Source organism: Ambystoma mexicanum, chromosome 6p, assembly GCF_040938575.1.
Source record: "Ambystoma mexicanum isolate Mex_15411 chromosome 6p, UKY_AmexF1_1, whole genome shotgun sequence".
In the NCBI taxonomy this organism is placed as follows: domain Eukaryota; kingdom Metazoa; phylum Chordata; class Amphibia; order Caudata; family Ambystomatidae; genus Ambystoma; species Ambystoma mexicanum.
Window position 1 is genome coordinate 1,462,029,374 of NC_090935.1, and position 24,095 is coordinate 1,462,053,468.

The 24,095-nt window shown below is 46.9% G+C and overlaps 1 protein-coding gene across 4 annotated transcripts in view; it reads left to right on the top strand.

Annotated features, from left to right (window-relative positions):
- MFHAS1 (multifunctional ROCO family signaling regulator 1) overlaps positions 1 to 24,095 on the top strand; it is a 666,381-nt gene that overhangs the window by 427,778 nt on the left and 214,508 nt on the right. The gene's annotated exons all lie outside the window — the stretch shown is intronic.

The window sequence follows — 24,095 nt, forward strand, 5'->3', positions numbered from 1 at the left end:
GTTTTAAAATTGCAATATGCCAGGAACCCTGGGGGAGCAGTGGGGCCTCCATCAGCTGTTGGTCTGAGAGCAGGACCTTTTAGGTCAAAGGGATTGGAGGTGGTCATGAGTCCAGGGGAAATGACAAGAGAGTCTAGGAGGCCCGGATGAAAGAATAGGGAAACAGGGAAACCATGGCTATACAGCGACTCTGCGGGCAGAGAGAAGGAGCCGTGAAGGATACGAGGGAGTGGTCATGATTTTAGGGAGTGGTGTCTGCTATGCGGATTCAATGCTTTATGAAGCGGTTTGCGGCATGTTCATGTTTAGTCTCTATGGTCAGAAGGCTGCGGTTGTGGAACATGTAAGCCAACCATTACCTCCAAGAAGTGTGACCTTTTGTCACATTTCAAAGGCGTGCGTGGTTCTTGCAGCTTCTCTCCCAAAGAAATATATTTTGTAAATGTATTAAAGAGTACACTTACAAGTGCAATACGTTAGGGAATTATCTGGATTTGATAATATATATGTATTTTTTGAATTAAGATATATGGTTTATTACAAACCTTTATCTGTAAAATCCATAAAAGACAATACATGAGGGAAAGTAAAAGATAAGCCCATTTCATCATTTTCACCATTTCCCTGTAATCTCAGCTTTTACCGTTGAGAATATCACTTTTTAAAAACCTATTTCAAGCACTGAATCGAGCCAAAAATGAATGTAAAATGTTCCCCCAAAAGGATCATCGTCCACCAATCATCCACTGACTACGTTTTCTTTCCCCCTATAACGGAGTCCGAACATCTAGTTCTTGGCCTCGTCAACCCTGTGCATAACAATACAATATGTTTCAATATTTCCTCCTTCCCCTCTATCTCACAAGATCTACAAGTTAAGCTACCCGACATTTTTTTATAGGCCTCTTGAATGTCTTTCATCGGAAAAATGTTCAGACGGAATCTCAAGGATTGATGGCGATATATCGGGCTCTGAAATTTCATCAGGTATCTCGACAGATTATTTGCCCTACTTTACATGCATGTTCTTGCATATATTTAATGTTTCTTACTAGATTGTTCCGTCTGAATCCAGTCCTGCTGCCATAACTTTCTCTTGACTTTAGCGAGTCTTACAATTAGTAAATCTTAAGGGTGTTTCCAGATGAACAAGAATTTTCTTGCATTTTGTTTTCCACTGTTCAAGTGGGAAGTCCTCTTACTTATTTATTTACTTACTTATTTATTTATTTATGCATGTATTACAGTGCACAAACCCTTGGGGATCTCAGCGCTAGTTTCATTGGGGTGCATTAGATACGTACATTAGTTGCATTGGGTTGCAACATTAGAGGTTACATTACTTGAAAAGAGGTGCATGAAAGTTACATTTTACAATAGATAAGTTAAAGGGGGTGGGGCAAGGCAGAGGGGGATGCAGTAGTCTTAGTGGGGGTATAGTCAGTTGAACAGCCAATTCTGAAGGTTTCTGTGGAAGGTCCAGTCAGCCTTTCTTTTCTGAGAGCAAGTGGCAGATTGTTCCAAAGTTTGGCTGCCATGACCGGGACGCTCTTACCCCCTGCTGAGAAGCAGATGAACGTGGGGGACTTCAGGAGGTGAGAGTTGGACGACCTCAGAGAGCAGGTAGGGGTGTATTTCTCTACACACCATGACCGCTAGGTCGGGGCAGTGTTGGAGAGACAAAAGGTGGACCAGGGATAATTTTTTTAATGGAATCTATTCCCTGATGGGCAACCAGTGTGCAGCTCTCCTGTCTTCCGAGAATTGGTCCGGTTTGGAAAGGCCAATGACCATTCAGGGGGTGTTATTCTGGATCATCTGGAGTTTACTTGGGTTGTGTTCGGATGTGCCGGTAAATAAGGCGTTGCAATAATCGAACTTGGCTCCAGTGAAGGCTCTTGCTATTGTAAGGCGGTTAGGAGTTGAGAGGAATATCCTGCTGGCATGAAGCAGTTTGGCTGTGTAGGCCACTGCTGATGCGATTGAGTTCACGTGCCGTGAGAATTTGAGTTCAGCATCCAGGTAAACCCCCAGGGATTTACAGTGGTGGAGTTGGTGATGTGGTTACCATCGATGGTGAATTCTTTGTAGGATGGATCAATGTAACGCAGTGTTGGGATTGAGACGACATTGAGTATTACATTTTTTCATCATTGAGACACAGTTGGTGGGAGGCCATCCAGTTTTGAATGAGCTCATAGACGGTGTTTATGGCTCCTGAGTCCTGGGCGGAGAATCCGGAGAGTGGGATAAGGAGCTTCGTATCAACAGCATAGTTTCTGTATGAGAGGTCTAGAAGGTCAAGGTGGGCGAAGAGGGGTTTAGGGTAAATGTTATAGTGAGTGGGGGAGACATAGGAACCTTAGGTGACTCCACAGGTGACAGGAGAGGGTTTGGCAGAGAAGTCGCTCAGGAAGACACAGGAGGATCTGTTGGCTAAGAAGGGTTCTCACCCAGTCAGAGGCTGATGGCGAGAAATTAGCTTTTGAAGTGAGCTGAGAACAGAGGATATGGTAGTCTATCGAATCGAATACTGCAGAGAGGTCTAGCATCATCAGAAGGGCTGGTTTGCCAGTGTCTTTGATGGCATCGATTTTATTTTCAGATCTAGTAGGGCAGTTACAGTTCCATGATTGGGGCGGAATCCTGGTTGGTGAGTGCCCAGAATATGGTTTTCCTCTAGATGTTGTTGGACCTGGGTATAGACAACACGATTGAGGATCTTCAGGAGGTAGGGAACTGTGGTAATGGGTCAGTAGTTTGTTGAGATGGATGGTTCTAGGGAAGGTGTTTTGAGTAGCGGTAGGACCCATGCTTCCTTCAGGGAAGTTGGCACTGAGTTGGTGGAGAAGGATGCATTGATAATGTCTGTGAAGAGGGGAATGAATGCCTCGGCACAGTCTTTGATGATAGACACTGGACAGGAATCGCCTTTACAGTGTGATGGTTTGAGGCTCTTGAGGACCCTGGAGACGTCCATGTCTGAGACTTGGTGGGAGCTGAACGGGGTGCTGGAGTGGGACCGTGATGGGATTGGTACTGTGGGTGGTGGTGGTTTGGTGAGCATGGTTAGTTGTTTGGCAGCAATTTATTTCTTTGCATTTAGGGCGGTTTGGACTTTTCGCACCAGGTGCTGTCTACTGTCTCGTCTGGCCTTGCGGGGGAGTGGGGGAATTCTAGTTCCCAGCAGATGGTGAACAGTTCCCAGGAGTTGGAGGAAGCATTGCTAATTCTAGGATTGTAGCTATTGGCTTTGGTGGCATGGATTTCCTTTTTGTAGTTGTTGGCAAAGGAGGAGAAAAGGGCTTTGGAGGCAGAGGAGGGTTCTTTTATCCAGGCTACCTCAGCGGTGTGCTTATTGGCGCAGATTTCAAGGAGCTCAGGAGTGAACTAGGTGTTTTTTTTTAGAGAGGGTTTGTCTTTTCTGAGTTTGAGGGGGGCGAGCGTGTTGACTGCCTGTGCGAGAGCATGTAGAGGTCAACTAGTAATGCAGGGTCTGTTACTGAGGGTGGTGGTGGTTGTGTCACGATTGCAAGTAGCAGTGCAAGGTTAGTTGGGTTGAGGTTTTTGGTGCACCGAGCCATGCATGCAGGTTTGGCAGGGTGAGCGGTTCTGGGGCGTTTTGAATGGGGGATTTCGAATGCTATGATGTGGTGGTCCGACAATGGGCAGGCGTAGGTGACGGGGTGGGGATGTTGCAGTTGAGGTCACTTAACCAATATAAGGTGCAGCCTTGGTTATGGGTTGGCTCGCGAAAGAGAACGTTGTGCAAAGCCGCCATTGGTTAAATGCCAAGGCTACGCTGGTGGCCAAGGTATCAGCTGGGTCGTTGAGCCCTAGGTTGAGGTCCCCAAGGATTATGATTTTGGACTCGGGTTTGATGGAGATGAAGATACGCTGCATTAGGTTGACTTCGAAGGTGGGGCTGGGGCCAGGTGGATGATGGACATGGAGGAATGTGATGGAGTCGGTAGGCGACATGGAGCTCTTAGTGAGTAGGGATTCACGATTGGGGACGACATTAGTTTGCGTGACTCGGATGGTGAGGGTGTTCTTAAAGATGAGGGCTACGCCACCTCCTGTTTTTGCGGGTCTATCACATCTTAAGGTGTTGAAACCAGGGGGGATGGCAATGGATGGGGCTTCGCAAGCAGCTGGATGGAGCCACTTTTCCGTGATGGGCAGAGTATTACAGCACCTGGGCATAGCATCTCATACGGTCGAGGCATTTCCAACATAATGCATTGCCTGTATAAAGATAGAGATTTCCACACCATTATGACATATATTGAAATCAAGGCCAATTCATGTCTGATAACTGATGTCGGAACTGTTCTCGGAATACAGAGGATTTGTCTCCAAAATGTGCTCTCTAGCAAGAATCATGTCTCCCACGAGCAGGACAAGAATGCTTCCGCTCCATAAGTCCGAATCGGAATGTCATGTTCTTTATAAAATTACAATACAGGGCAAATTGAGAACTTCCCACACTTTTTATGGATTATCATTCCTTGGGCTGTAAGGCTCTTGATTTTTGTTCTCTGCTGTAATTGGCGAGGGATGTCATTAATGCTGGAGTTTATGCATGTTCCCAAGTATGTGATCTCGTTTATTTCAGGCAGTTCCGTCCCTTCTAACAGACATTTAAAGGGCCGCCTATGTTTTCCTCTCAATGAGCGCAGGACCAGTATATTTGTTTAAACCGCATTTATCTCTAAACCATTTTTTGTGACATACTCCTCCTGCAAGCTGGCTAGTCTTTGTTGGAGGCTTATCATCGTTTCATCTATCAATACTAGATCATCTGCGTACAGGATCCATGCCAGGGGATGACCATTGACTTTGGGTGGAAAAGCTGGAACGGAATTCAGTGTTTCCTTTAGGTCAGAGAGAAACAGATTTAAAAGAGTTGGTGCCAATGGGCAGCCCTTCCTCAGGCCTTTGGATGTTGGAATTTCTTCAGACAGCAGTCCTTGAGAATTCAGCCTTATCTGGACTCTGCTCGATGAATATAGGGCCTTGATTGCTGACAACAAGTGAGAAGGGCAGTTCCATGCCTCTAATTCTGACCATAAGATGTTCCTATCGGCACTGTCGAAGGCTTTCTTTAGGTCAATAAAGGCCAGATAGATTTTAGTGCCGTTTTTTATTTAATGGCTTTAAATTTTAAAAGGTTTAACACGAGCAGATTTAAATGTGTCCCCACACCTTTTACAAACCCTGTTGGACGCGGATCGCATCTATTTGCCAGAGTTACCCATCCCTGAAGATGTCATAGGATTATGGCCGCAAAAAGTTTCCCCAAGACATCCTGAAGGGCAATAGGGAGGTAGTTGTTAGGATCCGCTCTGTTACCCCTATTGAATATTGGGACTACAATCAAACTCCTCCTGGAATCTGGTACCACTCCCAGTCGCATGACCTCCTTAAATATTTTTGACATGAATGGGGTCCAGAGTTCCGGGGCAGCTTCAATCGTTCCATAGGTCAAACCATGTGGACCTGGGGCTGTTAATGAATTTGCTCGAGTAATCAGGATCTCTAAATCATTATCATCAAATGGAATTAGCCACGACCCGCCCTCTCTATTTTTTATTGAGCTATTTTCACTTTTGTTTCCTTCATCGGGCCCAAATAGTTTGGTATAAAATGATACCCAATTGGCCTCTCTCACTGCATTCACCATTTCATTGGTTCCACGGCCAGGATTGATATTTGGTTCAAGACGTATGCTTAATCTTCACAGATGCAAATTAGAAAAGGCCAGGTTTTCAATTCTTATTAATTCGCTATTTATAGCACCAGACTTATATGCCCTTTCGGCCACTTTGTCTTTCGGCCTTTGTGCAGCATTGGTTCTTGCTGATTTCTGTTTACACAACTAGTGACGGCCTAGCTGTCTGTTTTATTGGCCATCACGCAGACTCTAGATGGAATGCGGTACAGTTTGCATACTTGCCTCCGCTGGGCACTGTCTGAGCCAACGGCCTCCTAAATCCAGTTACTCAGCAGGATACAATACCAAAAAAGCAAGAATGTGATCCATTGTTAATACGTTACAGCTGAAAATTGTTTGATCCTTGTACTATTTTAGTGTAGAAATTTCTTGTTGGCCTAAACTTAAAAGCAAAAATCCTGTACTGTCTTCAGAGCATTTTTGTATTGCGATGTTTTTGAGGGTGAGGTTTTGCTGATAGAATCTGCTGAAACTGTTTGTCAATTTCTAAGTACCCCGCCCAGGGATGTCATTTGGGGATGGCTAGGGGTTGCACCTGCAACCCCTGAGATCCCCCTTGCTACCGCTGTGGTCGCCCTTGCTAAAAAAATGTTTTTATACAAAGTGAAGCTCCTGGGCTATAGCCAGTGCCATGTGGCTTTCTTGTTCAGGCTTCATAAAAAAGGGGGTTCCACACAAGTTTAACACTTTGAGCAGTGACCCTAAATAAGAAAGAAGAGGAATAACAAATAGAGTCTTTCTGGAATTCAATACAATCACATTCATCGTGATTGAGGCACTGGGGCTCAGGGTGCAGGTATGGCATTTTATATTGGGTATGCCCAGTAAAGAATGCTAGCACGGTCCGCTGGGATTCCTAGTGCCTCACATGCAATGTCAATCCCGACCCCTAAACCCCCAGCGTCTCACATGTACACACAATAATGTGAGGCGCTGGAGTGCAATGAGGAAAGGAATGCAATTTATTAATGGGCATCTGATGTCCAGTAAAAAAATACCATGACTGGGCCCCCCAGCACCTCGCACCCACACGTGTGCCTGTGAGGTGCTCGGGGCCTCTGGGGCATGGCAGTTTTCCTTGGCATCTATGCCCAATAAAAAATGCCATGGCTGTACCTTGAGACCCCAGCTACTGACAAGCATCTGCCCCCTGAGCCTCCCAGCACCTCGCAATAACACATAATCACATTTATCATTAAGGTGATTATGTCTGAGCGCAAGGCGCTGCCGCACCATGCAGCAGGCATGGCATTTTCTACTGGGCATGGTTGAAAAAGCAAGCATGATGAGTGTTATTATGTAGCTAACCAGCAATTTATGAATGTGGTATGACATTTTATATTGGGCAGCTTTGATAACGCAAGCATGATCAGTGGTATTACAAAGCAAGACTGGCATTTTTTATTCAACCAGTCTAGCCATTTCTTACGGAGGCATAACATTTTGTATTGGGCATCTTTGATAAAGCAAGCAGGATCAGTGGTATTATTCTTACTGTGGCATGACCTTTTGTATTAGGCATCTTTGGTAAAACAAGCATAAGTCTGATTATGTAGCTAAACTGGCTTTTCAATGCAGCCAGTCTAGTCATTTCTTACAGAGGCATGACATTTTTTTTTTGCGTTTTTGGTAAAGCAAGCACGATAAGTGTTATTATGTAGCTCGACCAGCAGTTAAGTACAGCCAGTTTGGACATGTTTTCATACTTTGGCATTCATTTTTAATGGTAAAGCCAACTGGAGTATGTTCTTACGTGGGGATACTGGCATATATTGGCAGAACAAACATGGACATGTTTTCTTATAATATCACTACTGGCATTATGCGCAAAGCAAACATGAGTGTGTTCTTATATGGGAATACTAGGGTATAATGGTACAGTCAGCATGGAAATGTGTGGACACAGCCAGTGTTTTATACTGACATCTATTGCTCGAAAGTCATCATGAAAATATGTTGGAAAAATGTGCTTCTAAAAAGTGTGCTCTAAAATGCACCATTTTAACCCATTATTTAAAAATCATTCTAGGGGGGAGAACCCCCCCGCACCCAACTTTTATTGGTGCGGGCAACCTCACTATGCTTGGTCACTGTAGCATATCTGGGACATATATTTACCCCCCTCCAGTCGAAGAATTCACCAGCCGCCACTGGGCGTGAGAACGTAAAATAGTTGTGGTAGAGGCCCTAGTGGTCTGAGATCTCCTCACCCGATATAGTGGGGGTGTTGGAATGAAAAAGTAGACTTTAATGTGATTATATCGTTAGTGAACTTCGTTTTTTGTGATATGGTTTGTATCAGTTAGAGTAGATTGAGGTGTGACATGGGAAGGGTGAAAGACCTGTGCATATTTCTGTGTGTGGGAGAGGAGGGATCAGTGTGGGCTGTGAGTAGAGGGTACGGTGAAGGGACACAGGTTTGTTGGGGCAGTTCAAGGGTATTGGTAACATTGCAAAAATATTGATGAGAAAGAGTAGTTATCTTGGAGCCAATAACTCTGTTGGATTGTATGTGTAAGGCCCTTCCGTTGTATCGAGACAAGATTATTAAATATCATCGGGAATAGTGCACGGAAACAAAGGGAGGGATATTTAAGCCACAGTGCCAGTTGATGTTAACCAGCAATCATGATGGACGTTGCTCACGTGTGGCAAAGATAAGTGAACGAACAGCAGAACCAATTGAAGAAGGGGGCTATATGTAATCATTAGCATGTAAATAGGAAGCAGCCAATGAAGGTGTGGGATTAATACTTCATATCGATTACATCATGAGTGGAGTGAAGATTTGTCTGCTTAAAACCCGAATCTTGTACGAAAGACGTCAGAGAGCTCTGTGGCAGTGGATTCATAATACCCTGTCGCCTTTCTCAAAAGCTGGTGCACTGAGTCTTTTTCCCTAGAAGTCGTATTTTCGTGGTCTGATTATTGGGAGTTGCCCCACAACAGCAGTAAGGTATGATGGAAGGGAGACCAAAATACCGAAAGACGTTAGCCATGAATAGTCTGGCCAAACGAGAAGCAGAAGGCAATCCTGAACATGGCACAAATATGGCGTATTTAGTGAAGTAGTCCACGACAACCTACACGGTATCATGACCCTGGACATCTGGTAATTCCACAATGAAGTCCATTGATATCATATGCCAGGGTTTATGAGGCACCGATAAAGGACGCAACAAACCAACTGGTCTGGATCTGGCAGATTTGCATTGGGCACAAATAGCACACGTAGTGATGTAATCCTGCACATCGCGAGACATGTTAGACCACCAAGCCCATCGCCGTAGGGATTCCAGCGTCTTCTTTTGACCTGGATGTGCGGCAACCACAGAATCATGAGCCCATTGAAGTGCCAATAAACGAGCCTGACCAGGAGGTATGAAAATACGTTTTTGAATGATGGGTAACCCCTGAGACAGATCCATATTAAGTTCCTGAACCTCCTTCGGATGTTTGATTACCCATTGCGCAATGACATCCCGTAAGGAAGGCTGTACCATCCATCCGCAAATGACCTTGTCTGGGAGAAGCATAGGAGGTTCGGATTTGGACGTGTTACCCGCCGAATGGAGACGTGAAAGTGCGTCAGCTGATACCTAAGCCCTGGCAGGACGATAGGTGATGTGAAACTGATATTGAGAAAAGAATAAGTGCCACCTGGCCTGTCGGGCTGTGAGACATTTCATAGATTTGAAAGCCAAAAGACTTCTGTGATCAGAAAACACAGTGACAGGATGACGCGCTCCAAGTAGATGATGTCGCCACTCAGCGAAGGCATCCCTGATGGCCAACAACTCCCGTTCCGTGATGGAGTAATTCCTTTCGTAGTTTGTTAATTTACAAGAAAAGAAGGCAACGGGATGCATTTCCCCAGTCTGTGGGCATTCTTGGGACAAGACTGCTCCAATAGCGGTACCGGAGGCATTCGCTTCCACATAGAAGGGTAGATCAGGATCGTGGTGTTTAAGTACAGGAGCGGAGGTAAAGGCTGATTTCAATTGGTCGAAAGCCTGTTGTGCCGCAGATGACCAAACGTAGGGGGTTTTGACACTGGTTAATGAAGTTAGAGGCGCTGAAAGAGCAGAAAATCCATGAATAAACCGTCTATAAAAATTGGCAAATCCCAAGAAAGATTGAAGGGACTTAACCGTCTTGGGTGCTGGCCAATCAAGTATGGCCTTAACTTTGGACTTGCTCATACGCACTCCTTGGCTGGTAAGATCATATCCCAGGAATTCCACCTCAGAAGCGTGGAATATACATTTTTCAGCCTTTACAAATAAGTGATTTTCCCTCAGGCACTGAAGTACGGTTTTGACATGCTGAACGTGTTCAGTGAGATTGTGAGAATGAACCAGGATGTCGTCTAGATAAACAACGACATATTGGTCAGATATGTCATGAAATAGATCATTCATGAAAGCTTGAAAGGTAGCCGGAGCATTGCAAAGCCCAAAGGGCATCACCAGGTATTCGTACGGGCCATAACGTGTCTTGAATGCCATCTTCCACTCATCCCCCTCTCTCATGCGGACCAGATTATAAGCCCCTCTGAGATCCAATTTGGTAAAAATCTGCGAGGAACCCAGTTGATCGAGAAGAACAGAAATCAATGGAAGCGGGCATTGATTCTTTATGGTGACTGCATTCAGGGCTCTGTAGTCAATGCAGGGACGCAGATCGCCCTCTTTTTTAGGTACAAAGAAGAGTGGGGACGCTGCCGGTGATTTGGATGGCCTGATAAATCCCATAGCAAGTGCTTTATCGATGTATTCTTTTAACACAGCATCTTCCTTCAGGGTAAGGGAATACACTCTTCCTACAGGAATCTTTGCCCCAGGCATTAAGTCAAGGGGGCAGTCATAGACCCTATGGGGGGGTAGTTTTTCAGCCATGCCTTTATCGAACACATCCAGGAAGTCGGCATACTCTGTGGGAACAGAGGGTAAATTGACAGTAGTCATCGCCCCAATGTGCAGGGAAGAAGAGGCAAGGGCATTGGTAAGGGTGTTCTGGATAACACCATGCAGAGCCGTGCACTGAAGATTACATACAGTAGATGGAAACTGTACCTGGTGTATTACCCAGTCAATAACAGGATTGTGGAAACGAAGCCATGGAATACCAAGAATGACCTTATAAGCCGGAGCTCTGATAACGTCAAATGTAATGGTCTCAGTACATCCGTCATTGGTGCACATGACCATGGGTACCGTCTGATGAGTAACCATTTCAGACACGAGGATAGAACCGTCTACGGAATTGACTGTCTCAGGTTGTTTTTTGGAAACCAAAGGGATCCCTGTAACTGAGACGAAACCATGATCAATGTAATTGCCCGTGGCACCTGAATCAACCACGGCCTGGGCCACAATGGACGGACCGGCTGTCAAGGAGAATGTGACAGGGAGATGGATGAGTTGAGACGAAGCAAAACAAGATGAGTCCTGACTTGAATATCCCGACGTAGGGACTCTATCTACTGTCAGGATTTGGCGTTTCCCGCCTTTCTTTTGGGCTTTTTTGGGCACTCTGGTAATAGATGGTCAGAAGCACCACAGTACATGCAAAGATTGTGAGACCTGCGATACTCCCTTTGAGTGGGCGTTAATGGACGCCTAACAGCACCGATTTGCATGGGCTCGGGAGGAGGCAGAGATGTTGAAACCGCTTCCGCGGTGGGTAGCACTGGGTTAGCCCTTTTCTCACCACGCCTTTCTGCCTTACGGGCGTCAACTTGTAGTACCAAGTCAAGCAAATCCCCAAAGGCTGTAGGTACAACGGGAACGGTGGACAGAACATCCTTAAGTTCCTCAGAAAGTCTTTGATAAAACACTGCAGCCTTTTTCTCCTCGGGCCAATCAGTTTCAGCATCCAGCTGGTTGAAACGAGCGAGATAAACCAACAAGGAGGAATTACCTTGTCGATGTTTGAGTAATTCCAAATCCGTGGCCTGGGTAGTGTATCGGGTATCAAACACTTTGCTCATCATGGAAAGAAGAGTATCGCAGTTGTACAATGCATGACTATTGGATTCAAACAGGGGATTGGCCCAGGCTGCTGCAGTACCACCTAAGTGAGAAAGGACAAAAGCCGCTTTGGTAGTGGAAGTAGGAAAGGAGACAGGACAACATAGGAAGTGCAATTTACACTGATTAATAAACGTCCTGTATTGTTTGGGATCTCCCAAAAACCTTTCCGGAGGAGCCAATGGGAACTGGGTTGTAAGCAACACAGGAGCGTTTTCATGATCGGGTGCTGGAAACCCAGAACCTGAAGCCATAGCCCCAGTGCCTGCCTGTGCCGCTGGAGTAGTGACGAGAGACTGAATTGCATCCATGCGTTGGCGCAATGCTTCTTGTGCACTTGTCAGATCGGTCCGAAGATCCGTGACCATCTGCACAATTTGATTTAAAGCATCAGTAGTCTCAGTCGACATTTTCTTCGAGGCTGCTAATTCTGTTACTCACCGAACCGGAAGGAGTACTTGATTCCAACCTGGATCGAGATGTGAGGCGAGCCGTGGAAGTCTGCAGAAAACCCAGGTCCCCTGATTTCAAAAGAATCAGGCTTCCTCTTAGAGAGGGGCTCTCTTTCACGACGTACCACTCTGCTATTATGTAAAACAAGACAGAGTAGTCTATAATGCAAAAGAGCGGAATTGAGCGCACCACCAAGCAATGCTGCAAAAAAATACAAAAAAAACTGTTTTGAGTATAACGCCAACTTGGTGTGAAAAGGTATACAATTATTGAACACAATAGAATCGCTGGTACCTGAGATAGTGGAAATGAAGGCCTTGAGAGGAAGTCCCGTATCAGTTCAGTAAAGTGTTCAGAGTTCCAAAATGAGGGATGACAACGAAAGGATAAAATAACAAATGGGAAGGTTAGTATAGGTAGGACAACCCGAACGGCACGAGGGACGCACTAGGACCCGGTTGGTGCAAAACTGGAAAGCGTTCGTACTGCACTTTAGTGGAAAATACACATCATCTTCACAGGATGTAACACAGTCAAATAAGTAGGTGAGGTAGAAGTAAATCCTTAATTAGGCAGGGCTGGAAATAGGATTAAACTGATAGAAGACTGAATTCCGCTGGAAGCAAGGCGCTTGCTGTAAGAAGAAAACTGAAGACTGGAATTCCGTTCTCAGCGGGGAATGAAGTGCTGAAAACCCGGCAGGAGGACAGGCTGAGCGGGGAGCTCAACAGGGGCTCAGCAGTGTAAAGAGACTGCGAGCGGATTCACAACCAAGGCAATAGATACCGAAGGACAAATCCAGGAAGCAAAACAGGAGACATAAGCCAAGGTCTGGTAACGGTAGATCAAATACAAAGCAGGATACTCAGAGTGTGATCCGAATGGAACAAGCCGTAGGAAGGCTACGAAAAGGAACGCCGCAACAATCAATTAGCAGCAACGAAGCTCCCGCGGCTGACCGCTTTTAAGGAACAAGGAGGCGTGGCTTCCGTGAAAGCGAGGCACGTCTGATCAGCTGACTAGCAGATCTACGTGACCCAAACAGTTTCCAAGGCAACTTGTAACGCTGCCAGAGCGAATTCCCTGCTTGCGAGATACTCCGTGGGAACGATCTTTTCGGTAATGTCCTTTGTTCCTGCCGTAGCGCATCCATCATGAAAATGTGCATTACAGTGCAACGTTGAAATATATTGACTTTGGATTTAAAGATTATGAACCTATGTTTTACAGTGTCAGTGGTGGCAAATTGTGTAGCCATAAGCATAATGAAAGTATGTCAAAGTGGCAAAGCAATAATATATTTTGGGTACAGACATAATGAAAGTGTGTTTTACAGTGGCAATGCTGGAATTTATTGTGCGCACAAGCATCGTGCAATAGTCATGCAGTGGCGATACTGCAGACATTGTAGTTGCATTGATCCTGAAAATGTGTTGCAAAATTATCCAGTATACTGTTGGTGACCTGGAATCTATTGCAATTTTTAATTTGTTGCCCTACATAACAGAATGTTTAACTTTTTACCAAATTTCTTTCAGTGTGCTGCAATACCCGATGATTTCAATGCATTTTCTTTTAGAATGTCTTAGTGGGAGTACCCGCCAAACCACCTTTAGTTGGTTTGGAAACCCTCCATACACAAGTATTTCCTGCCAAATTGGGGAACTATTTATGCCCCTCCACTCATGAAATGCAGATATATTGTGACCTTTGTTCTGAACAGAGTCAGAGGTCATAATAGAAATGTTTTTATGTGTTTATTTATTTACTAATACAAATGTACTGTTTTAAATGTGTATGGTGCCAACATCCAACCAGGATTTGCTTCAGGGTTCAATGAAATGAAAACAAGCATTGTAAGAATTCCATTCTTTTTACAAACAAAACATAAATCTGTGGGCCATAACATTTACTGATAAGTTATACCGACAAGCTACGGACAATTTGTTAGTATAATAACTGGCTTTACTCAGTGCCTAGAGGTGCTCTAGAGGTGTTCTGGAATCTTCTTGGAGAGTAACGGGCAGAAAATATCTTTCTGTAAGCCTAGTGATTAATATGCATTTCCTTTTTTAGTGATCTTTCAAATCTTTTGTCGTTTTGATCAAGTATTGTATCCTTTGTGATTTTGTTCCAGAGTCTCTGTCCCTGAGCTACTAGGGACCTATTGGAAAAAGTTTTTCTCTTAGAAGAGATGGGCTCAATTTTCCTGGCAGTGAAATATCTGACAGTGGAAGATCCCAAGTTTTGGTCAGAGTGCAATGTTTGCAGCATTTGCACATGTATAATCGGCCTTTTTTTCAGAACGTTTTCAGTTTTCTGCAAACGGTTTTTAGTTTTATGTGTTTCTCCATGTAACGCCATTTCAGATTATGTAGATCTGGTGATATGTGATCATGTTTATTAGGACATGAAATGAGTCTGTCTGCTCTGTTCAGAAAAGAATTGTGATTTTTTGAAGAGTTGTTTGAGTGAGCCGATATAGAGGGCTTTGCTTTAATCCAATTTGCTAGAAATTAAGGGTTGGACTGGCTCAACCTCCTGCTTGCTGGTTAATAGAAGCAGGAGTTTCTTTCAAGTTTAGATGTTCACATAAAAGAGGATTTTCAAGCCTTTTTTACGGCATAGTCTCTCTCAGTGATGTTGCTAGATTTATAAAAGATCCTGCGGTTACACAAATGTCGGGATTGTCGGGACTCGGGGCTAGCTAGCCTTTTGGGTGTAGCCCCTGAGCTTCTATCCAGGGCTACAACCAAATGACCCGGGGCTATAGCCCCCCCACACTCCCTCTAGCAACGCACCTACTGCACGTGGGCAGCCTTATCACACAGTGCCTCTCCCATGCTACTCCAGCTGCCTTTCATAGTCTCTCTTTCTCCCTCGCTCCCTCTCTACTCTCTCTGCACTCACTGAGGAGCATGGCTGCGCTTCATTACTGTTTGTCTCTCTCCTGCTTGTTCTGGGTCTTTAAGTAGGTTTTGGTAATAAAGATAAGCACAGCATTCCCATGTACACTCACAGACACTTCACTTGAACGCGGGACGTGGCAATGATATTTGCAGTTGGGATTGATCCCCATTATTACACTTCCAGTAATGATCAAGAGAAATAAAGTTGGATAAACCCCGATTTGAGAAAGGCACCTTGCCAAAACATGTGTAATTCATAGGGCAGATCAATTAAACTTTCTTATCACACAACAGCAATTGGACTTAGTCTCCAGCATAAAATTTTTTTTTAAAATTTATTTAATTTTGTTTTTTTTCTGGCGCAGTAATAAGGTGTGACCACAGCAGCCTGGTTTCCTAATTAAACTAACGGAGTTGAGGAACTCGAAGTCTCCGTTCTATGGCACACCAATGCGACAGTGCAAATTTCTGCATTTAATCAGGTTGCGGGGGTTCTAAGTGATATCAACCCAAAAGTTCCTTCAAAATCTGTCCAACTCACAGATACTGGGCAATAACGGTCAGGGGGATAGATGGTATGGGGAGGGGTGGCTAAGAGAGGTGCAATGGGGGTTGCTGCGCATCAACCACTTGACATTGCATTTTAAAAATTGGCCCCAAAAATCAATAGTTGCTTTTAAATTTTCTACAAATAAGGTGTGAATGATAGGATATGTACAGAGCTTGCAGGAGTATGCTCTGCCAGAGGTGGTGGTGGGGATGCAGCTATCCCTGGTGGGGTGCGGGGGTAGGGGAGTCTCCAAGTGTGGTCCTCAAGATCTGTTAGGAACTCTAAGGTCCCCAGAGCATATCTTTCTCTCTGCCCTCTTCATGTCCCAAACAGCCTCTCAAGCATCACAGAGACACCGACATACATAAGGGGTCAGAGGCCAAAGCACAAGAGTTGCTCTGGGAGTGGTCATGCCAGGAGCCATCCCAAGAAAATCTATGTTTCTCTTGCCCTTACTGGGACAAGCTATTCCATCCAGAACCCAGTTGCAAGACCTCCGCACAGCTCCTTTCTCCTGAAAGGGTATTCTTCTCAGTAGCCGCATCAGGAACAATTCAGAGATTGACAACAGAAGGACAAAGAGACATTTCCCAGCAGGCAGACGAGAGCCTCATCATAGCATAATCACCATAGAAAAGGGGCCAGATACCCTGAACAATGTCTTTGCAATCTGCTTCGGTTTAAGGACGTCCCCTGCCTGAATCTTGGGAAATGCAGGGGGTAACCAAAAGGGCTGGATTCCTCCCCAAGCAAGAGGAAGATGGGCCCACGGGAGGTATATAGGGATCCCCTTGCCAACATCACTCAATCCTTGCCCTGATGCAGGAGACCATCACATGGGTGACGGTCAGGATGCTGGCCCTTTAGATGCCATAAGAGCCCTGTGGTTTAGAAAGATATATCAATCCCCACTTCCACCATCATGCTGGTGACCCAGTAGCAAGCAGACCCTCATGAATAAGCAACATCACAATAGAAGTACTAGCTCTTCAATGGACACAGCCCCTGGACCTGGGGAGCTGAGATAATATAGAATAAGGGAGATTGGGATCTCCCCAGCCTCAAAACCCAGGTCTTTAGCTTCTACTGAGGTTGGGGCTTTTGTAGCTACTGTTGTAAAAGATTGAATCTCCAGAGATCAAAGGCAATCACACAGGCTGATTAAAAGAGTTACGGTTACTGAGAGCCAGAGCTATATAAAAAAAGCCCACTTCAAAGAACCAGAGATGTTTACCCACAGTCACACATTCCAGTGTGTGATACAAGGTGGCCAATTCGTTGTTTAACAGCAGACTTTTAATTTGCAAGGGAAGCTATTGGGTGCATCCAAACCCAGCCTCTCACCAATTTAAGGGCATAAGTGCAGACCCTAATTGAAAGCCCAGTCCAAGGGGTTGGCTGCAGGACTATTTATACGTTGACCCACAGTCAGTGTGGCCATTGTAAGCAGGAGACGAATGTGTGGTCAGAGGGAGGACCACCAGGCAGGAACGATATTAAGGAAGGAAGCGGGGGGAAAGGAGACCCTGTGAAGATGCTAGTTGCAAAGAACAGGAGGTGAAGTTCAAGCGCCGTTTAGAGTACAGGACTGAAGGGGAGTTCCAGATAGGTAGATAGTGCTGCAAACATCAGAGCAAACCAGAGACCCCGGTGAGGGGGAAGAGTTGGAGACTACAAAGGATCTGAGAGATCTGCAAACCACAGAAAAGGACAGAACCCGCAATGTGAAGCAGAGGCCCAAAAGAGCAGGGGAAAGCAGGAGAGCACAGCGTAGTCCTGAGGGGACAGAGTGGGGGGTGGCTGGAGATCGCAGGTGGAGAGGAGTCCCAAGAGACTGAGGTAAGAGGCATGTTAGGAATGTCCAGGGGCAGGTGGGTGTAGGGTTGTGACCAAAACGAGTAAAGCTCACGAGCCTCACACAGTGAATGTCACAGGGAGAAAATAGGTGAATATCAAAGGGGAGCAAGAGGTAGTTATTGGGAGGAATGACTTGAGTGTCAGAAACTGGAGAATGGTGAAATTCCAGAGGCGGTTGCAGGAAGTGGCAACAGGGGTGAAGAAGAGGGGGCCGGTCTAACAATAGGGCTGTAGGCAGGTGCCCAAAGTGGCAAAAAATGCAAAGTGGTTAAGAGACCAATTTAGGTGACCCCTTGGAAATGTAACAAGTTAATTAAAGAGCCAATCAAGAACTAGTAAGAACAGGATGAGAGAAGACCAGACATCAGTTGGGGTCTGTGGAGGTCAGAGGACACTGAGGGAAGTGTATATGTACCCAAATATTTCAGGTAAGGCATAAGCACAATGTACGTGACCACCCTCTTATCCTACATGCTCTCCTCAGTCACATCAGTGGTAAGGTAAGCCGCTACAACTTCTTCCCCAGCTGTTATGACTTGGATATCAAGAAGCACAAAGGAGAGCAGAGAAAACCCATGGATCCACAACTTGGGATGAAAGAGGCTTCTAGAGAAAGTGTCCCATGAGGGAAGTGGACAAAAGAGAGGAGATCCCTTTATGAAGATTTTGCCTCATACTGGCTGACTAAAAATGTTGTAGGTGGAGCTTACTTGAACCCTACATCCATAGGGCTAGATCAAAGAAACCTGCAGAATTTTACTTAGTGGAAAGTCTTTAGAATCGATCTCTATTAGATCCTAGCTATTTGATTAGTTATCCCTCCCTGTTTGTCATTTTGGCCAAAATATGTGCAAAACCAAAGTAAAGCCATTTGATTCTGAGTCTAGTGCGGGGATGTCATTTCACCAAGATTCCTGGGGTAGCATAAGTGACATCACACAGCCCTTGACCTCTGATGACTTCACAGGAAGTGATGCCTTTTGACCCCACCCCTAAGTGACATCACGGGAAGCGATTGAACATGACCTTTCACGCCTCGACAAAACAGGAAGTGGCATCACATAGCATTGTTTCTAAGTACACTACGAAAAGATGGTTACGATATCACTGTAAAGTGATATACATTTCATACAAGAATGTATCACATATGTATCGTTAATATCAGTGCGTATAGGCCCATATTACCAAATAACTGTGAATGCAAGCAGACGTCCAAGGCCAAGCGATAATGATGTGTTCTTATATAAGCGCTTCATATAGAACAAATATACATACAATATCACCCAACCTGTGTTGGTACTCATTTATCAACCTCAGCAGGATGAAAGGCTGAGTTGGCCTTGCTGGGAGTCGAACCTGCAACCTGCAGATCACACACACATTGCAGCAGCCAGCGCTCAACCCAGTGAGCTATTTTACCAGCTATTCATATCAGAAAACCAGCCACTCCAGAAACAAAGAGCCAAATGCTGCTGGCCACAGCCCATGAGCCTCAATTAAAAAAATAATGTTCCTTTTTTTATTTTATTTTAGGGGTAGCAACTGCAACCCCTAGTGACCCCTAAATGACATCCTTGGTCTGGTGTGTTGTCTGGTGCATTATTCACTGTCAGGTATTTGAAAGATCTCAAAGACCGCTCTTGCTGGAAGCCTGCGGGGAGACTGACCACCCTCATTGTTTTGTTGTTGTGGTCATACTTTATAAGGTGTGACCCAGTGGTGCTACCAGCAAGGAATCCAGAGCGCTTCCAGCTGTGAGCCTATTTTCTAAGGGGTTTGAAATACTTTACATGTGGTGATTGGTATTGGAGGCACTCATTATTCTGTTTCCACTAGTTGATCCCGTGGTGCTGTGTAGATGAACCTCGAATTAGCTTTTGCAATGCTGTCTTATCTTCTCCTCCTGGCAAGCGTATTTCCCTAAACCCTCTTTACTCATTGTGAGAAGAAGGTACTATGTTTTTTTTGCATGTTTCCTTCTTTGTTCCTGGGAAGGTCTCATCTGCTGAGGAGAGAATCTAATAAGAGCCAAAAGCAATGCCATGTTTTCAGGAAAGACACAGAAAATATATAATTATGACAGGCTCTAAATCATGACCCTATCAGGGGGTATGGGGACCCCTGCGGGAAGTGGGTGCCTTGAATTCTGCTAATGATACCACTCACAATCAACTGTGGTGGTCAGAATAAGGACTAGGACTCAAACCTTCCATTTCAACTCAATCATTATTTTACAGAAAAGGTAAAAGGGCCTGACTTTCCCAAAACTATGGTGGTTCCTTACCTAACCAAACAAACTCGTTTGCTCATCAGTCACCAGTGAGTCCCAAAAGAAAGATTTGTCCAGTTCAAACCTAACCTATGCTGACCCTACCACTAACAAAATAACTAAGACACTGGAGAACGGCTCCCTTCTCCTGTGGGTTGTTCTGCAACATTTCACTCTAATAAAGTAGTGAAGATACTTCTGGGTTACTACTTTTATCAAATCATATAATTCATCAATGGGGTTCTTCCATCTCTCTCTGAGGCTTTGCCCTCTTGGTGCTTTATTCACTTTGTTTATTAGTTTCTATTGGTTTACTTTGGTTGCTCTGCTACTCAACAAACCTGAGACGCTCTCTTGATTCACTGTCCAATCCTTTCCCTGTATGGGGCAATTACTACTATTCCAATTATCACCTTCATTCTTCTTATATATTTCCCCTAATGACCTTTTGTATCAGAGTATTTGCTCATATAATGCTTTCGCCCTCCTCTACTCTTGTTTGCCAGTGAGAAGAGTATGAGTAGTTATATAATTTCCATTCTGTCTCCACTCTGGTTCCTCACTGGGACGAGTCTGAGTAACTCAATAATGATTCTAGCTTTTCTTAGGTAGCTGTTCTGTACTGGGACGAGTATGACTAGGAATAACAAACTAAAGGGCCTATAGGGCTGGACTCCTGAACCTCTGACACCCCAATTAAATGTGAAACTCTGTGAAGAGAGGAACTCTACTTGAATGGGGGGAAGCTAACCAATCGCTGTCTGTCCCTGCAAAGACTCTCGCTTTCCTTACATGTGTGGGTGTGCTGTCCCTAGTCAGCGCTGGTGAGCCGCCTATCTAGGTGAAGGACAGGAAGTCATTTTCCCTATCTACTTACTTGTAAAAACACTATTCTCCAGCATGGGGTCTGGCATGGATTCACATGCTCCTGAATATTCCCTGTCGTCAGGTCGGGAATCCTCGGTATAGAAAAAAAACAGTATCAGTTTCGTTTCGGATCTGTCTTTCTTAGTAGTAACCAATCACTGGTCTCTGGGTCATACTGCCCCCAGCCAATGACTGCCCTCTCCCTAAGCCCCGCCTCTGGCAGCCATCCTCAGATTTTTACTGCACGTTCAAGTGTTGGGAGTCCTCGTGCTGTAGCTCTCGAGCTTTTGCTGCGTTTTCGCGCTTTTTCAGGAGATTTTTCTCCTTTTTCGGTTAAATAGAGCCTCAAGCTCCACCGTTTCTACATCCGATCAACGGGGATCCGTTTCGGAGTTTTCTACGCCCCTCAAGGGTGAAGATTTCATCGTGTTATGCTTTTGGAGGATTCCAGAAGTTCCGAGACCTACCCCGGACATGGCCCAGGAGAAAGGAAGCTGGACACCTGGGAAGCTGTTCAGGACCTGCCCTGGATGCCAGCTTCAGAATGTTTTCAAGGAGGACGAGCATTCGTTATGCCTCTACTGTCTCCATGAGGACAAGACGCACACGGAGAAGGACTGTGCGTTATGTGGGAACATGTCGGAGCAGACCATGAAGGACCGCCACCTCCGTCTCGCCAACTGGCTGGAAGGGAAGAGCCCATCAGGCGAGAAGAAGAAAAAGAAGTCTGAGCGGTCTTCTAAATCCTGTGAGGGCGCCCCGGCGACGGGGGCCCAACAAAAGGCCAAGAACCGCGAGTCCGCGGGCACCGGGAGCGCCGAACGGTCGGGCTCCTTGGCTGCCAGGCAGGGCGCATCCTCCCCGGCACCATCAACCACGAGCCAACGCTCTGGCTCGGGTAAGAGGAAGTCCGAGAACCCGGCGAAGCTTCTGGAGAGGCCCCGGTCGATCTCGAAGATTCCGGCAGAGGGGGAGCGAGGCTCGGACCCTCCCCCCAAGGTGAAGGCCCCAGGTGTACAGAAGGTGACGATGGCCTTAATTCACCCTGCTAAGACCTCGATTGAGGATGTCGCAGCGGCCCTGGCTCAGCCTATGGAGGCTACGCCAGTAGAGGCGACCTCAGGACCCAGAGTCTCCCTGCCACCGTGGAGGGAGTCGTCTTTCAGGCCCATTGAGAAGACCCCTACAAAGTCCTCGTTGGGAAAGGTGGGGGAGGGGCAGGTGGCCATCGTGGATACGGACACGACCTCTGAAGAAGAGCTCATCGAAGTCGTGGAAGAGGCCCAGCCCATCGGGAGGGATCCCGACGAGGGCGACGACGAGAGCGATGGTGTCGCCGACGAGGTTCCTCAAGAGACCTCGCGCCCGTCATTTCCGGCGCCGCAGGACACTTCGGTGGCCATTTTGTCAGCGATTCAGTTCTTATGCTCAGAGATAAGGACAAGGATGCCCCTCCCCCCGACGGAGGTACCTGAGCCAGACCCGACGGGGGAACCGGAGCCAGGACCTTCGGAAAGTCTACCGCATAAGAGGAGGAGGACGCATCCTACGCCACCTCTCCCACCTCTGCGGCCTGCTCTGCCTTCCCCCCGGTCTACTACCCATGGGGATGATACAGGCACGGACACGGCTACGACAGGTACGGATGACGACGGAGGCGACGTCGGGACGTGTCCCCCGTCGCCCCCTGCTCGGGCATCCCCGCCCGACGAGATTGGATCCTTTCATGCCATGATTTCCAGGGCATCCAAGCTCTTCCAGCTCTGCCCAGAAGAGAAGAAGAAGGAAGGGTTCCTTTACCAACGGCGCGAGGCTAAAAGGAAGACGGTCCTTGCCGTACCACTTCTTGTTGACATCTGGGATGAGGGGCTCGCCCTCCTCAAGAACCCTACCACGGCGCCGGCAAAGAGGGACCGGTACGAGAAGAAGTACCGGGTCCCCGACGCTGCCCCCTTGTGCCTTCGGGCGCAACCTACCCTGGATTAGGTCATCTCGGTGGCGGCAAAGAAGAAAGCTGGGGGGGCATCGGTCTCGACATCAACTTCCCCACCGGACGGCGAGGGCAAGAAGCTGGACACGATGGGACGACGGGTCATCTCATCCGCAGCGACGACTATCAAGGCGGCCAACGCCCTGGCTATCGTAGCCCGCTACGACAGGGAGTTGTGGTTCAAGATCACCTCTCTGTTGGACTTCCTTCCGGACGCCAAAAGGGCTGAGGCCCTTGAAATCCTACAGGAAGGTGAGATTGCTTCGGACCACGCCATCACGGTGGCAACGGACATCGCCGACACCGGTTTCCGTCAGTTGGGCAACGGCGCTTGCCTGAGACAATGAGGATGGCTCAAGGCGATGGATTTCCGCCAGGATGTACAAACCAAGGTTTTGGACATGCCCTTCGACGGGAACAACCTGTTTGGGAAGGCGGTTGATGAGTCCCTTCAGGCCATCAAGACAGACACGGAAACTGCCCGGGCACTGGGAGTGCTTCAACAACGACGGCCGTCCTTTCGGAGCTCCGGAGGCAGACAAGGTGCCACCAAGGGATCCGGCAGTGGCTTCTCCACATACCGCCAAGCGGCAAGATCTTCGTCCCAGGAAGCCTACAGGGGACGCGGCAAGTCAGGTGGTGCCCGTCGTCATCGACAGGGAGGTCAAGGAGGCAAGGTGGCATCCAAACAAGATTGAACCGACCGTGGGGTCGGGCCCCCACCGAAGCACCCCGGTGGGAGGCCGGCTGGCGAGGTTCGTCAGCGTCTGGGAGTTCATCTCCACCTACCGTTGGGTGCTGGACGCCCTGGCCCAAGGGCACGCCCTCGAGTTTCAGAAGAAGTGCCCTCGCGTTCCCGTGGCCAGGAAGGAAAATCACGTCCCTCAACTACTGTTGCAAGTAAGGGCGATGCCAAGAAGGGTGCCATCAAGCTCGTCCCAAAGAGACTTCGGGGCTCCGGAGTTTACTCAAGGTACTTCCTCGTAAAAAAGAAGACAGGAGGATGGCGCTCCATCCTGGACCTGCGACGGCTGAACAAGTACATCAAGGCACAGAAGTTCTGGATGGTCACCCTCCAGCACGTGCTGGGACAGCTGGAGGAGGGCGATTTCCTGTTGTCGTTGGACTTGGAGGATGCGTACTTCCACATCCCCATTCTAAAAAGACACTGAAAGTTCCTCAGGTTCGTGGTCCAAGGGCGGCACTACCAGTTCAAGGCCCTCCCGTTCGGATTGAAGTCGGCACCCAGGGTGTTCACCAAGTGCCTCGCACCGGTGGCAGCGCGGCTGCGTCTACAGGGGATCCACGTCTACCCCTACCTGGACGACTGGCTCATCCGGGCAAGGACAAGGGAGCTCGCCGTGGAGCACACTGCGAAGACCGTCCAGCTGCTCAGGGACCTGGGATTCTCCATCAACTTTCCAAAATCCC